Genomic DNA, 16,546 nt, shown 5'->3' with positions numbered 1-16,546 from the left:
GTGGGGAGCCAGGTGGGGAAGGGCTGGCAGGCTGGGGAGCAGCAAGGTCATCTGGAAAGGCAGCCAGGCTGACCTGGAGCCACGGAGTCAGGAAAGTCATTCAGGTGGCCCATGGCTCCCCAAGGTGAGGTTGGCACAGTATTTTCACCAAGGGGTGTGGGGTTTACTTTGGCTGCAACTCCAAGATCATGGGGCTGTGGTTAGTTCCCAGTGGCCGGGGAAGGTGGGAACTTATGGGATTCCCACAAGCTGTGGGCTCCAGGTCACTGGCAGGCATTAGGACCAGTCACTGTGAGCTGGTCAGCACAGTGCTGACCTCTCTGCCTGGCTTTCCCAAGAGGAAGACCTCTCCCCCAGCTCCTCCGTGCCTTGAGGCTTCAGCCTTGGTTGAAACCACAAACATGCATAGGAGGGATCCACCATTAGTCCTCAGCAGCATCTGGCTTGGCCTATCAGACTTTCTCCCGAGAGCTGGGTTGAAAAAAGCGAAATGAGGACGAAGATGATGCTGAAGGTAGCTAACATTTATTGAGGGCTCACTAAGCACCAGGCACTACCCTAGACATAGGTTATCTCATTCCCTCCTCACCACAGCCTTGTGAGGTAGGTTCTTATTATCCCTAATTTAAAACACAAGGAAAGTGAGGCTCAGAGAGTTTAAATGACTTGCCTAAAGACACAACTGGTAAATGGCGCAGCTGGAAGAGGAACCCAGGTCTGTCTGATGTTAGAGACCAATAAACTCTTAGCAAAATGGGTGTGTGTGTGTGTGTGTGTGTGTGTGTGTGTATCCATTAGTGAGTTTCCAGGTCAAGGTAAAGGGGGCTTAGGGATGGCTGAGACCTACTACAATTTTGAAAGGAAAGTCTTACAGGCAAGAGGCCAGCAGAGAACTGTGTGTCTCCAGGACCTGAAATCCCCTGGGGAAAGCGTGCCCAGTTAGAAAAGAAAAAAGCGGAAATTTGCTCTTGGCACTTATTTCAGTGACTTGGCTATAGGTAGCCAAGAAGTCTCAAGGGCCAGTGCCCCTGTCCAGCCCCTAGGTCTTCTCCTGGAAATCTGCAATCTGCAGCTGCCTTCACCACCATCATCTACCATCACTCCCGCCCTCCAGTCCTGTGCCAAGGACGATCCTTTCCCAAGGCTGGGGAAGCAGGCAGATGCTGGTGGCTAAGCAGGTCCCTGAACCTCAGGCCCTTTGGCCATCCCTGCCTCTCAGAGGGCCCTGCTCCTCTGGGGCCCCATCAGCTTTGCTGCTTTCTGCCAAGGAGATGCAAGGCCTGAGGCCTGGCTGGGCCCCCCCTCCAGAAGATGTAGACCCATAAGGAGTGACAATTCCCAGCCAACTCCCTCCTAGAGTCTCCTAGCTGTGGGTCCAGGTCGGGGGCTAGTATGAATACTGAGGTAAGGGGGAGATAGAATGGGAGACTGGGGTTCAAGTGAGTGCCTCACACAGAGCAGCCTGGCTTTGGACAGAAGGGGGCATAGCTTTCTCCCAGCACCCCAACTCTAGCCGCTTTTGTACCTGCTGCACCAGCCCGTCTCCCCTCAAGCCTTCCCCTGATTCATATCCTCCTGGCTTCCCCCACCAGGAGCTCTAGGCTCCACTTCTCTAAGAAGTCCCCAAAAGTCTCCAGTCACCTCAAGCGCACGATGCATTTGGCCCGGGATTCCTCGGTGTTTGGCATTTAGTTCCCAAATTGTATCCTCTGGGCATCTCCTGGCCTCACCCACTCGCTCGGCCCGCCCTCCTGCCAGGTCTGCACACAGCAGGCGCTCAATAATCTGGAGTGCAGGGCTTGGGCCAAAGGCGTCAAGTGAGTGGACTGCGCAGGCGGAGGGGGCCGGACATAACCATTCGGCATCCCCGGGGAATGGATTTCTCTCTGAGGCATTGTGTGGGGGCTTCCGCCGGGAAGGGCCCTGACGGGGAGCTGAGAGCCCCAGGACCCGCGTGTGAGCTGAGAGGGGGCGCGCTGGCCAGGGCAGGGGCTCGCGACGTGGGCTCTGCGGGAGCCCTGCTCTCGCCGTCCCCGGGGGCGAGCGAGCCTTGAGGGGAAGGAGAGGCCGCGCGGGCCCCTGGCACGGCTCCCCCTGCCGTGCTGGCGACCGCGGCGGGCCGGGGCTGGAGGGGCGCTGTTTCCACCAAGACGCCGCGTCCCTCCCTCGCTCCCTCCCCCACCCCGCCCGCCTGCGGTCCCTCCCGTCGGTCCCTCCCTCCGGCTCTTCCCTCCCTCTCGCCCTGCCTCCTTCGCGCCCGCCCCAGCCGCCGCCTGCGGGGACGTGTGTGTCTCTAGTGCAATTTCCCCTTTCGCTTGGCTGTCTCAGTGCAGGTCTCCGCCGGCTTGCGCCCCCTCCCCGGGCGCCCCCGCCGCCCCCTCCCTCGGCCTTGCCCTCCTGGGCTTCCACTCAGCTCCCCCGCACTCCACCCCGCCCCCCGGAGTCGTTTTATCAGGGGCGCCGCCGCCGTCTCACCTGGTATTTGCATCTCGCCCTCCAACTTGCCATTGGCGGCGCGACGTGTGGGAGAGCCCTGCGCCTCGCCCGCCCGGACCAGCCTGCCCCGGCGCCGAGGTGAGTCACGGGCGCGGGGCCGCGGGGGCAGGCGGGCAGGGAGGAAAGGAGGGAGGGAAGCAGGGAGGGGGACGGTGGCCCCGGCGGCCGCGGGGACCGACCGGGCGCCGCGCTCAACTTCCACTTCTCCTTTCGCCGGCGCCGAGATCCCGGCACCAATTGCCCGGCCGGCTTCTGAGGGGAGAAGGTGGGCTGGCCGGGCTGGGGACCCGCGTCTCGGTCCCTGGGTCGGGGAGGGGACCACGGCGAGCGACCCTGGCCCGGCGACCGGGCCCACTCTGCCTCAGGTACGTCGATGGCGCCGGTTCTTCGAGCCTTCGCGGACCTTGAAAAGTTTGCCTCAGGGCGGGATCGGGGGCGCCGGGGCTCCAGAGTGTAGGGGTTGGGGGCCCAGGGAAGGATGGGAGAGCCGCGGCGTGTTGAGTCCCGCCCTTGCCTCGCCCCACCGCGTGTGTGTTGGGGCACCCGGGCTCCTGAGCCCGGGTTAGAAGCGGAATCGATTTCCCTAGTCAGGGCGGAGGGCCAGTTTTCTCACGACCCGGGCTGCCCGGGTTCTGTGACAGGGCCGATCGTGACAGCGGCCCCCAAAAGCTCGGTGCCCGAGGGCAAGAAGTCGAGCGGGAACTGCGGTGGGGCTGCTAGATAGATCGGGCGACCCCTAGGGTTTCTAGGGCCAGGCGCCTTAGGGTAACACACACACACACACCCCTATGACTTGAATAAATGGATCGCCAAAATAGAGACCTCTTGGCAGGGGCCGGTGTTTCCGTGTGAGCCGGCCGCCAGCCTTCCCGCTCCCGCGTTCCCGCTCTCCCCAGCTCTCCCGCCTCTCTGTTCCCTCTGCTGCCGGCAAGGAGACTCAGCAGCCACACAGCGCGAGGTCCTTTGCCGACAGCGCCTTGCTTTTGGAGACTGCTGAGGCGGTAGCGGCTATATGAATTTCTGGTCCCTCCACCGCACCTTAACTCTGCCGCCCTTTCCTCACAACTGTATGCCAGGAGATGGCCTTCCTGACCAGAGTTACCTCCTGACCCCTTGGCACCTCGGCTTGGCCAGGTTCTTGCTGGCTGCCCCCACCACCACCACACCCTAACTATGGGATTTGATGGCCGTTTGATTCCTGCCCCTCATCCCTCTGCCCGAGATAGAGGCCTGTCTGGTCCTGCAGCTTCTTCTGGTTAATGTTTTACAGTTCATTGTGGCTAATCATTTTAATTAGCTCTTAAAGTGGGGAGGAACAGTTAACCTTGGACTTCTCGATTTTGGCCTGGTGGGGCCTCAAATGGGAGGAGTGCTGGGGAGGTGGGGAGGTAGGAGCGGAAGTGAGGTCACCACCCCAGGGCCTGAGCCACCACTGCTGGCCCCAACAGCTGGTGGGCACGCCCATCGGGGACTCACCCCCTGCGAGCTGACCCCTGGCCTGAATGCCCAGGTTGGGAGGGGGTGAAGGGAACAGATCTAGCTCTCCCCTTTGGGGAGACAGGACACTTTGGCACTGAAAATGCCCAGGGAACACGTATGCCCAGCAAGAATGCAAATCCCTCCTTGCAGTTAGTTACGCAGGGTTTTACCGGTTATAAGGCACTTTCTCAACCATTAATTCAGTGGACCCAGCGCGGAAACAGCCTAGCGGGGAGCTATCTCGAGTTAAGAGAAGGACTTAACTGTTCTGGAGGACTTCCTATCCTGGCCGATGTTGGGAAGAGGCTGCCTTGCATGTGGTTGTCTCTGGGGCTGGGTTCAAAGCCTGGGATGTCTTGAGGGGGGGACGGTTGAGCAGGCTCCACGTTGCCACCCTCACCCAGCCTCTAGCTGTGAGCCGAAGGAGTGGCTTGTTTGCAACTATGTCTGGCATTCCTCCCACTGCTGCACTGTTTGCTCGGTGGTTGCTCAGGAACTGGCGCCCACCCCTGGACAAGCTGGGGGCCCAAAATCCACCCTCCCCCTGCCTAGTGCTAAGTGGTGGCACAGTGGCTTCTGTCTCCTCTGTCCTATATTGGGATCTAAAAATGAGGGTGCTGTGCTCTGTCATGGGCCTGATTGATAGGGTGTCCAAAATGCCCCTGGCCTGCAAAATTCAGGGCTTTTGTCCCTGAGAGGCCCAGCCAGACGCAGACTGAGGGGATTGCTTTTCTGGCAATCTACTCCTAAGCTTGGCCTTGGTCCTCGCCACCCCCTGACCCCCAACTTTCTCATTTTACCTCCAGTCCCTAGAGCCAGATTGTCTAAATCCCAGCTTTGTTATTTACTAGTTGTATGGTTCCAGTCAATTCTATGCCTCAGTTTCCTCATCTGTCAAATGAGACCTACCTCATAATGTGGCACTGAGGATCAAATACATCAATACACGTAAGTTGCTTATTAGAACAGTGTGTGACACATAGTAAGCGTGAACTAGCATTATGATACTGTCTAACGCAGTGCCTAAAACTCAGATTCAATTCAGCAGACATATGCTGAGAGCCAGTCCCAGTACCGGGCATCAGCGAAGTGGCAGTAAGGAAAATATGGAGGTGAAGAAGGTACACTTACCTTCTGTAATTGTGTATACCTTCTGGTGTAGGCTGGAGTCGGGGTGGGGAATGTGGGAGCAGGCCAGGGAGAGTGGCTGGGTCATCTATATAAATAACCATAATTCAAAGCCAGGCTCGAATCCTTGAGCCAGTGTGGGGAGCCAGAACCCCAGACTTGGAGGCTTCTCTTTGCCTGGGGACACTGGCTGGGTTCTGGTCTGTATGCCCGCCCCTGGACAGAGGCCTTCCCTGGGATTTGGGTGAATGAGAGGGAAAGGGAGACTTTGTTCCTGCGTGGGCTGCAGGTGGTAAGCATTCAGTGGACTGATTTGTTGGGTTCCAGGGCAGGATGGCATTACTTAGGGCCACTCACAAACACCCATATAGCTCCCTGGAGTGGCAGGGCCCATGCCTGCCATGCCCTCTGCACCTCCCAAAGGTCCCCTGCTGAACTGGGAGGGGGCCTTGGGCAGCCTTCTCTCCTCAGGTTGGGCCTGGCCCCAACCTGGGCTTGGTTCTCTCTCCAGGATTTCTAAGCTGCAAAGAGGTTTCTGGCTTCACTGCCAATTTATTCCCTTTGTGGTTCTCAGACTGAAAACTAGTTCTGCAGGAGAGGAAGGAAACTCATCCAAGGTACCCAGAATCCCATGGGCGCTTTCCTAGGGGTCAGGGGCTTTTCTCATCAACACCAACCTGCCTGCAAATCTCTGGCCGCTGAGCCTTGCGTGGCCTGTAATAGCAGCTGTGCCGCTAATGCCCTGTAGCTGGGGCCCCAGCGCTGGTTGCCAAGGAACTGCTGGTTCGGGTGCTTATGAGGGTTCTGACCTCATAGGGGCTGCTGAGTTTCAATTCAACAGACATTTATTAACACCTACTGTGTGCCCAACCTGTGCTAGGCGCTGTGGGGGAGACAAGCAAAGGAGGTGGTAGGGGAGAGATGACTAAGACACTGAAACAATCAGAGACGAGGACAAGCAGGCAGGCCAGTGGCTGGCCAGGTGCTAATTGTGCTCCTTGGAGCAGGGGCCAGAGGCGGCCAGTGCTCTGAGGTCAGCAGCAGCTGGAGGAGGGAGGGAAGGCTTTGTGAGGGACGCGGCTGAGCTAGACCTTGAGGGGGGTGGGGCGGCACCGGAGAGATTTGGCTAGGCAGAAAAGGGAGAAAAGACGCCTTTCTCTCTCTTCCCTGGCCACAGACTGGCCTTCGAAGCCTGGACAATTGTTTGGCAAATACATGTCACATAAAAGACCAGGTCAGAGAGTGTGGGTGTCTCGGTGCAAACCCCGATTTCCACTCCAGGAGACACAAAGTGGCTGTCCCAGACCGGGAGCCTAGCAGGTATTGATAAGACACAGAGGGTGGCCAGGCTTCCCTGCCACCCAAGCTGAGGGGGTTTCATTTTGAACTCCCCCCCTACACACACACACACACACACACACACACACACACACACACAGGCCCTGCAGGGGAGAGGGGGAAAAGAGAGGTAGGGGGCACCAAAGGGACAGGAAAACTGACACGCCACAGTTGTTCATGGCAGGCACGGGCTGGTTGGGTCCCACCTTTCCCCTGGGTTCTGAGATTTCTCTGGAAGCTCAGAGGTTCAGGTGGAGGACAGAGATTTTTATTTTCTCAGCCATCTGGGAACCAAAGAGTCTGGGGAGTCCCACGTGTTTCTTCCCAGACCACCCGGGCAAGGGCAAGGACTAGCCATATGTTTGTTCTGCTGCGTTTGTGGCTCTCATGGCTTGGTGTAGAGGGAGACTTGGCCCTTGTTGGGCTTAATTGGGTAAAAACACCCAAACCCACACATGCCCCCCCACATCATTTTTCCTCTCACTGCCCTCTTGCCCTGCCCCCTTCCCAGCACGTTGCAACACCACAGGGACACACCACAGTGCCCTGACTTCCTGGCTGGGAAGTTGTGTCCTAAGGTGAGTTTCTCAGCAAAGAGACCCCAGTCTGCTCCCAGGGTGAGGAGGAGGGTCAGGCAGCACAGAAGGGTGTTTCATGCCTGAAGATCTGCAAGGGAAAGTGCTGGAACATTTCTCAGACAGATCAAGAAGAATCAAGAGGTTAAGACACTTGCCAGCATTGTGCAAGCTTTGCCTTAGGTTCCCACCTTCTCCATGGATCATTTTCTTGTCCCAGTCCTGGCACTTCTGCTTCTCAGTCCACCTGCCCTTCCTGAAGCTTCCTTTCTTCTTCCAGTCTAACCCAATATCCTTCCGAAGAAGCGTATTGTCAGGGGGTGGGGGGCGGTGGGGAAGAGCACAGGCTCTCTGCATTCATATCCCAGACGTACCACTTACTGTGACTATGGGCTAGTCACTTAACCACTCTGGGTCTCAGTGCCTACCTCACAGGGGTGGAGTGAGGCTTAAACGAGATAATGCATGTGAAGCACTCAGCATGGTGCCTGGCACATTAGTAACCACCCAATAAGCGTTAGCTGTTATTGTTCCTGTGGCTATTATTATTGTTGTTGTTGTTATCACTTCCCCTTCGCACACTCTTGACATTGCCAGGCTCCATGGATCAACCACTTCTCTGGCAGTGTTGGCAGGGCACGCCATACCCATTCCTAAAACCAAGAGGGAGATTTTCCAGATCTTTCTGCTAACTTTTTGTTAACTGCCATCACACAGGATAAGGTGGGGATGTGGAAGAAGGTGTGTGTGTGTGTGATATATAAAGTCTTTCTGAGTGGCAGACAGTGCTGTAGTGAAGAGTGAAACTCAAGTCTTTAATATTTTTATTAACATTGCCGTCTTTCTCTCTTCACCTCTTTCATCCTGAGTATCATTCGCTGCAGGAATAAGAGTAAGTTAGTCCCATTGAGAGAGGGCTTCATATTCCACCCCTAGCAAGTATTTAGCAGCCATCAATTTGTTGTTATTACCATACTGAGTGTAGAGTTCTGCAAGGCGAGCTGACTGGCCAACCACTGCTCACTTTCTCCCTCCTTTTGCTAGAACAGATGATGGTCCCTTCTGGGCCAATGCCCAGAGGCCTTGGGTTGGGGCTGGGCCACTTCCTTTGCCAAGAAGAGTTCCCTGGGGCCTGGGGGCAATTCCCACTTCAAAGGCCTCCCAGAAAGTAACATGGAGGTTCCATCTGCTATCAAATGCATTGTGTTTGCTTGAGGAGCCTGTGGCCACCCGCAGGGGCAGGAGGCCCAGAATAAACTGGACCACCCTTGGACCACCCCTGAGCCGATTCACTCAGACCGTTGGTCCCCACTCCTCAGGTTAGAACTGCTAGGCCTTGCGGGATGGGAGAGTGGGCAATTAGTCTTAACCTCCCCAAATTCCTGATGACCTGATAACAAGGAGGTACTTAGACAAAGATTTAGGAGATAATCTCTCTTTTTCTCATAATGCCCCCAGAGGATAAGAGAGACTAGTTCAGCTCTTCTGATTCTGTGAGAATCCATGCACAGAAAACACCTATCTCATTAGGTGACCACTTTCTTGGCGCCATGCTGATCCTAAAAAAACACACAACAGGCCCAGCCTCCTGCTCTGAAGGATCTAAACCCAATTCTAGAGCTGTGGTAATACACATGCCCTTCGCCCCACAGTGGGCAGGAGCTGAAGTGCCAATCAGCCTACAGCACTTAAGGTTGTAGATTGGGTGATGTGGGGTCCAATGGCTTATCTAGAGGAAGATCATTCTCCTCCATCCTCAGCTTAGTAAGGCTTCCTGGAGGTGAGAGGGTAGATGGCCTTTCAAACGAGGTGAGAGAGCACATTGGCTATGCTATAGGGGCATTCCAGGCTACATGGGACAGTAACATTGGCATAGGAGTGAGCAAAAGGTAAACAACACAAACCAATTAGAATCAGCGCACAGTAAGTCCCAAGGTTCAGAATTTGTCTCTACTGGTGGCACCAAGGAATGGGTTTTCTAGGAGAGCATGAGTGTTATTGTTTCTTTTGTCTTTACTGCTATTGCATAGTAATATTATCACTTAGGAAAATTGCATACTAAGTGTTTGCTGCTGCTGTTATTATTTTATCCAATCTGTGGACCTTTTTCTTTCTCTTCATTTAACACCTTTATTGAGGTAATATTGACATACAAAAAACTGCACATATTTAAAGTGTACAATTTGATAATATTTGACATATGTATATACTTGTGAAACCATCACCCCTGAAAGTTTCCTTGTGCATTTTTGCTATCCCTCCTTCTCATCCTGAGCAACCACTTATCTGCTTTCTGTCACTGTCAGTTAGTATGATGTATTTTCTCTTTTTTATTGAAATATATTTGACATATATCATTGTGTAAATTTAAGGTGTACAACATGTTAATTTGATACATTTATATAGTCATGTGCCGCATAATGATGTTTCAGTCAGTGACAGACAGCATATATGACGGTGGTCCCATAAGATTAGTACCATATAGCCTAGGTGTGTGTGAGGCTATACCATCTAGGTTTGTGTAAGTACCGTAGGGAAGGAAGAAATTTTCCTCTTCTCTTCTAGGTTCTCCTGGCTGGTCTAAGAATTAAATTCACGTGAGACAGATTAACAGGAGAAAAACAAACAAAAGTTTAATAACATGTATACAGGGGAGAAACCCAGGAAAACTGAGTAACTCACCCAAACGGCCAAAGCCTTCATATTAAATACTATCCTCAGCTAAAGGCAAAAGATGTTGGGGATGGGAGAGTCAGGAACTTCAAAGGGAAGGAAGGCGATTCACAGGTTGGTGAAAAGGAGCCAAGGTTTAGAAAACAAGTGTTCTGCCACAAAGAAACAGAAGAACACAGAGGGGAGCCCAACAAACAGGGTTTTCTAGGTTCCTCCCTGTCTACCACCTAGTTCATGTGATGCTGAGGTGATAGTTCGCTTCCTGAGACACGTTTTTTAATCTGAATTCTTCTAGGCGGTTAAGGGGGAGGTAAGGAGAAAAACTTTCTGAGTCTTTTGTTTCTTAAAAACAATCAGCCTAAAATAATCCTCATGTTGAAGAGACACATTTTGGGGTAGCAAATTTTGTTCCCCTTCAGTACACTCTATGATGTTTGCACAATGACGGAATTGCCTAACGATGCATTTTTCAGAACATATCCTCGTTGTTAAGCGACGCATGACTGTATATTGTAATATGGTTGCCATCGTAGTGATAATTAGCACCTCTATCATGTTACGTAATTATCCTTTTTTTAATGATTGGAATAATTAAGTTCTAGTCTCTTAGCAAGCTTGATAATTATTATACAATATTGTTCTCTATACAGGCGTACCTCGGAGATATTGCGGATTTGATTCCAGACCATCGCAATAAAGCAAATATCGCAAAAAAGCGAGTCACATGAATTTTTGGTTTCCCAGTGCGTCTAAAAGTTACGATTACACTATACTGTAGTCTATTAAGTGTGCAACAGCACTATGTCTTAAAAAACAATGTATATACTGTAATTTAAAAATCCTGTATTGCTAAAAATGCTAACCTTCATCTGAGCCTTTAGCAAGTCATAATCTTTTTGCTGATGGAGGGTCTTGTAAAAAACACGGTATCTGTGAATCACAATAAAGCAAAGAGCAATAAAACGAGGTATGCCTGTATTCACTGTACTGTGCATTTGGGCTCTAGGGCTTATTTACTACTCATTGTAATAGTTTGCATTTTCTAGAGCTTTTTTTTTAAATTTTATTTATTTATTTATTTTCCCCCAAAGCCCCAGTAGATAGTTGTATGTCATAGCTGCCCATCCTTCTAGTTGCTGTATGTGGGATGCGGCCTCAGCATGGCCGGAGAAGCGGTGCGACGGTGCGTGCCCAGGATCTGAACCCGGGCCGCCAGCAGCAGAGTGCACGCACCCAACCGCTAAGCCACAGGGCCGGCCCTCTAGAGCTTTTTATAAATGGAATCATATAGCCTGTGCTCTCTTTTTGTATGGCTTCTTTCATTCAGCATATTTATTTTAAGATCCATCCATGTTATTATATACATCAGTATTTCATTCCTTTTTGTTGCTAAGTAGCATTCCATTGTATGGATATACCATGCGTTGTTTATCTATCCATCAGTTGATGGACATTTGGTGGGGATTTCTTCCAGTTTTTGGCTATTACAAACATAGCTGCTAGGAACATCTGTGTACAAATCTTTCTACGGCTATATATGTCCTTTTCTCTTGGCTAAATACCTAGGAGTGGAATGGCTGGATCACACAGCAGTTTAAGTTCAACTTTTTAAGAAACTGTTCAACTGTTTTCCAAAGTGGTTGTACCATTTTACATTCCCACCAGCAGTGTCTGAGAGTTCCAGTTGCTTCAAATCCTCGCTAACACTTGGTGTGGGCAGTCTTTTTAATTTTAGTCATCCTAATAGGTATGCAGTGTTATTTCATTGTGGTTTTAATTTATGTTTCTCTAATGACTGATGATGTTGAACAGCTTTTCATGTACTTTTTTGTCACCTACATATCTTCTTTGGTGAGATGTCTATTCAAATCTTTTGCTCATTTTTAAATTGACTTGTTTTCTTGTAGTTGAGTTTTCAGAGTTCTTTATCTGTTCTGGACACAAGACCTTTATCAGATACATGCTTTGCAAAGATTTTCTCTGAGTCTGTGGCTTGTCTTTTCATTCTCTTTACAGTGTCTTTTGAAGAGAAGTTTTTAATTTCAGTGAAATCCAACTAATCAGTTTTTACTTTTATGGATCTGCTTTTAGTGTTGTATCTAAGAACTCTTTGCCTAGCCCTAGGTCACAAATATTTTGTCTTATGTTTTCTTTTAGAAGTTTTATAGTTTTAGGTTTTACGTTTTGGTCTTTGATCCATTTCAAGTTAATTTTTTCTGTGTGGTGAGAGGTGTGAATCCAAATTCATTTCTTTTTCTTTTTACATATGGATATCCGATTATTCCAACACCATTTATTGAAAAAGCTATCATTAGTTTACCGCAGTTGTCTTTATATCTGTGGGCTTATTTCTGGACTCTATATTCGGTTCCATTGATTGATCTATTTGTTTATCTTTACGCCAATACCATTTTTTTAATTTTACTTATTTATTTTTCCCCCAAAGCCCCAGTAGATAGTTGTATGTCATAGCTGCACATCCTTCTAGTCGCTGTATGTGGGACGCGGCGTCAGCATGGCCAGAGAAGTGGTGCATCGGTGTGCGCCCAGGATCCGAACCCGGGCCGCCAGCAGCGGAGCGTGCGCACTTAACCGCTAAGCCACAGGGCCGGCCCAGCCAATTGTTTTGATTACTGTAGCTTTATAATGATTCTTGAAATCACAGAGTGTTAGCCCTCCAACTTGGTTCTTTTTCAAAGTTGGTTTTGCCTATTTTAAGTCCTTTGCAATTCCATATGAATTTTAGACTCAGATTGTCAATATCATTTTCTTTTAATATTTGAATTTATCCTATTTGCATTAATTGTTATAACAGATATGTTTGGCTGTGCTTTTGTGATCTTTATCATCATGGATGACCTTGATGTTACTGTCATTTTAGAAGATGCTTAATCTTTTCATTGATATTCTTCAGCCAAAGAGTTCCTTAACTTTACTATGCATTTACAAAATAGGAATATTTATTATTTTCCCTTCATCTATAACCCATTTTTGTTGCATGCGTCCATGATTATCTGCTCCATATCTCATTTTATAGATGCCAATCATATCCCTTTTTAACCTTGTCTGTCTAGAGAACAAAAGGCCTCTTAAAAAGTGTGTCCTCATATAGTTATCCTCATTCTCCTCAGTACACCTCATTCTCTTGAATCATTTTAGCTCTTAGAACTGATCCAGCATCATGAAGTCTTTACCGAGGGTCCAGTGATCAGACCAGCACCCAATATTCCTAGGGTGGAAACACTGTGGTTTTTATACAAAGAGAGAATGCTTTGATGATGACCTGATTGATCATCAACCGCCTTCTTGATGCTGCTTGGAATAAATGACTCTAGCTTATATGTGTTTCCCCTAACAGAGGCCTGGAGCAAGAGAGGACAAGTAATGTTTGAGCCTGGAGACCTTTGCCCCCCAACTCTATCCCTATCCCCACCCCTAGACTGTAGCCCTCAGTTCTATCAAGACCCCAGATCTCTTTTCTAGAGATCTCACTCAGGCTGAGAATTTACATGGACTTAACTCGTGAATGTCCAGACCTGTATTAGAGTCAGAAGAAGATGAAATAGGCCTTGATCCCATGGATTTTAATGCCTGTTGGGGAAGCAAGACATACACATGAAATAATTAAAGAGCAATTCAAGACTGTGTGGGATTAAGAGATCTTTTGGTCGAATTTAAGGGCTATGGGATTTTAGAGAAGAGGGCTCCATCTGGACTCTAGTTATCGGGGTGTAACCAGCTCCATGGGTTTGGGGAACTTGGTTGGGACCTTGCTGGATGGGCATTATTTGATTAATCAAAACAAAGCAGCAAGGGCATGGCAGGCCTGAGAAATTCCGTGAATGAGCCTGGAATGTTCCCTCAGGGGACCATGAGGAGACCACTGGGCTTGAAGCCCAGGCTTGAGTTGAGAAATCATGGGAAACAAGGCTGAGTAGGTAGGGTGGGGTCAGACTGTGAAGGACCTTTGGAAACCAAGCAGATGAGTGTGGACTGTAAAGCTCTGCCGAGTATGGCTGGTGTGGCCACAGCCATAGATCTAAATGTGTGCCCTGGAGTAGGAGTTGGCCTCAGCTCAAAGGCTGAGGGAGGAGCTAGGCAGAGGCAGGGCCGTGACTGGAACTTAATCTTCCTCACACCCAGTCAAGTGGGCTTTCTGCTGCACCAGGCCTAGTTGCTACCTTTTCAGAGGCTTTCACATCCATTCCATACAGCTTCCTAACAGAGACCACAGGCGTGGGGAGTAGATGGTGAAGGCCAGCTTGCTCCATGGCTAATAGTGTGACAGAAGGGAGAAACACCCCTGGCTCACCTACCCACTGGTCTGCCCCACTATTGCCCGGAGCCACTCCTTAGGTTAAAGCAGAGTAGCTCAGATAGCCTTTTAAAATGAAAATGTGTTAAGGAGAGGGGTGACACATTAACCCAATATCACCCATTAACGTGTTAACACTAAATGCTTTACTATTTTTCTGAGTGGTGGGGAAGTCATTCCTGGGGAGATGGGATAGTGGCCTTCGGATCTCTGACTGCTACTAGGGTCAGTAAGCTTGTGAGGAGCTCTGGGTAGCATGAGCTCTATAGTGGAGAGGGGGGCAGGAGGCCTGAGGCTGCGAGAGCCACGTGACACGGCATGCCTGTGGTTACATAGCCCATTAATGGCAAAATTGCCTGAGCAGAGTTTTTCCAAACTTTCCCACCCAAGCGCCCCAAACTATTGAATTATAACCTAGAGACTTAGAAGTATATATTGTCACAAAATTTCTTTGAAGTATGGCATTTTATCTTAAATGTGAATGTTGCAATCTACTGCCTAAATATATTTTAATTGATTTATCAGTGAACAAAATGGAAGCCCCTGGAAGATGAGCCAGGTTTTGGACTGTGGCTTTGATTCCTGCTCTGGGGCTTGGTCAGCTTTAGCAAGCAGGCACTATCCGTGTGGGACCTGCCTATGGACAGGTCAGAACTTGAACTTTCAGGATCTTAGCCCAAGGTGCTGGAAGGGAAATCCATCACCTGCAGCATGTTCATTTGCCTGCTGTCCCCATCCCTGTCCCCCTCCTTGATTCAAACTCATTCGATGGAAAAATCTAAGCCCTTCTGTTCAGGAGGAAAGCCGTTGGACTTGCTCGGTGGTTAGCTCTGGCCTCATCCCAGCCTTTGGGTGGGTGAGCAGATCCCAGGGTGGGATGGAGACAGTGTGGTACCCATGAGCCTCTGAAGTCTGGGCGTGGATTGGCCGAGGCTGTGTGCACAGATTCCCCAGCCTTCCCTTCTCTACCACACTCAGCCTGCAGCCCCTCATACCCCCCCACATTTAGCTTGGAGTGTTTACAGTACTCTTCAGTTAAAAAATAAAAAACCTGCCTGTACTCTCAGAGCCTTCCAGCCTTGTGCTGCCCCACTCCTTTCTTGGTGGCTGAGAACAGAAGAGCCATCGAGGCGCTCCAGGCCAAAGTTAGCCTCCTTAGCAGCCCAAGCGCCTCATTCCTGTCCCCATAGCTTGCAGATAGAGACGATGACAATAAATAAAGAACAAAGAACGCATGCCCTCCCCCAGCTTGGGCAAGGTGGGTAAAGCACTATGAATATTCAGGCAGCAAGCCTTCATCCACAGCCCCTGCCTGCCAGGGGTTGGAGGGGGCTCCAGACTGCGAGTGAGTGCCTGTAGTGACGAAACCACAGAGGTAGGGCCCTGGGCAGGCTGTCTGGGCTGGGCAGGGCGGGGCAGCCGGCTGGGTGAGGCCCAGATTCCCCAGGCTGATAAGGCAGCCTGTAAACACCCAGCGAGGGGAGGGGGCAGAGGGCAGGCGACCAGATGGCAGGAGAAGGGGGGAACCGGAGCCCAGGCCTAGCTGCAGGAAGTGGGGCTTGATGTGGAAACATCCTGTCCAGTGGGGGCTATACGGGTGGCCATCAGCGATCCCTCCCTCCAGCAGGGAGGCAAGCTTAGCACAAGGTGGGGCTGCCTGGGCACCAGGCCAAGAACCTGGTTCCTGACATCTCCAAAGGACATGATCAATGGGTCTCTATTATGGGTTATTCTACCACCTAGCACTGCTGGTGGGGAAATCAGAACCACGCTACCCCCATGGAGAAACTCAGCAGTGGAATTGTCTGAGAGAATTTGGCTCTCACGGGAAAGTCCTAGTCATCACTATCTGTGAGAAGCATCGATTGGAACACCTCATTGTGTCCAAGGCCTCCTGTAGCACTCCGAGAAGAACCACGTGTCTGCCACTCCATTGTATCCCATCTTGCAGTGCTTTATAATGAGAACCTCAGAAGGTCAGAGCCGGGGGGCCTTTCGCAAGGGCTCACCAGACTCATCCAGTTCACTTTACAGATGGGGCCACTGGGATGCAGAGAGGGGCAGGGATCTGGCCACGCTCACGGCAGATCTAAAGTAAAGCCCCTGGTCTAGAGCATTTTCCACTGCCCACGCTGTTGCTTTAGGTCCAGCTGCCAACCATCACGCGTAGGACCGGCCGTGCTTGCACACGCACTGAACCTCAGCAGTTACTCTTGCTTAGGGTTATGGGGAGGCTGCTAGGGGGAAAGAGCCTCAGAGTCATAAATCAGAACACCTGGAGTCTGGCTTGAGCCACTCCATCATGTGGCCTTGAGTGACCTGCTGCCCCTCTCTGGGCCTGGTATTTTTTTTTTAAATAACAGCTTTATTAGATAGAATTCAATACCATAAAATTCACCCAGTTAAAGTGTACAATTCAGTAGCTTGTAGTATACTCACCGAGTTTTAGCTCTATCACCATAATCCATTATAGAATAATTTCATTACTCCATAAAGAATCTCTATACCCATTAGCAGTTACTCCCCGTTTCCCCCCAACCTC

General features: G+C 50.5%; 1 protein-coding gene across 2 annotated transcripts in view; it reads left to right on the top strand.

Moving 5' to 3' along the window:
* The first annotated feature begins 2,280 nt into the window (after nt 1-2,280).
* Nucleotides 2,281-16,546, top strand: part of ELF4 (E74 like ETS transcription factor 4) — a 40,182-nt gene continuing 25,916 nt past the window's right edge. Inside the window, exon 1 of one of the 2 annotated variants that reach the window (XM_058536706.1) lies at nt 2,281-2,574. The gene's annotated coding sequence lies outside the window, so the exon portion shown is untranslated. Of the gene's footprint in view, nt 2,575-2,675; nt 2,862-16,546 lie in introns of those variants that run through there. The other variant, XM_058536707.1, reaches the window with a different exon arrangement.

Source organism: Diceros bicornis, chromosome X, assembly GCF_020826845.1.
Source record: "Diceros bicornis minor isolate mBicDic1 chromosome X, mDicBic1.mat.cur, whole genome shotgun sequence".
In the NCBI taxonomy this organism is placed as follows: Eukaryota; Metazoa; Chordata; class Mammalia; order Perissodactyla; family Rhinocerotidae; genus Diceros; species Diceros bicornis.
This window is presented reverse-complemented; position numbering and strand designations above follow the sequence as displayed.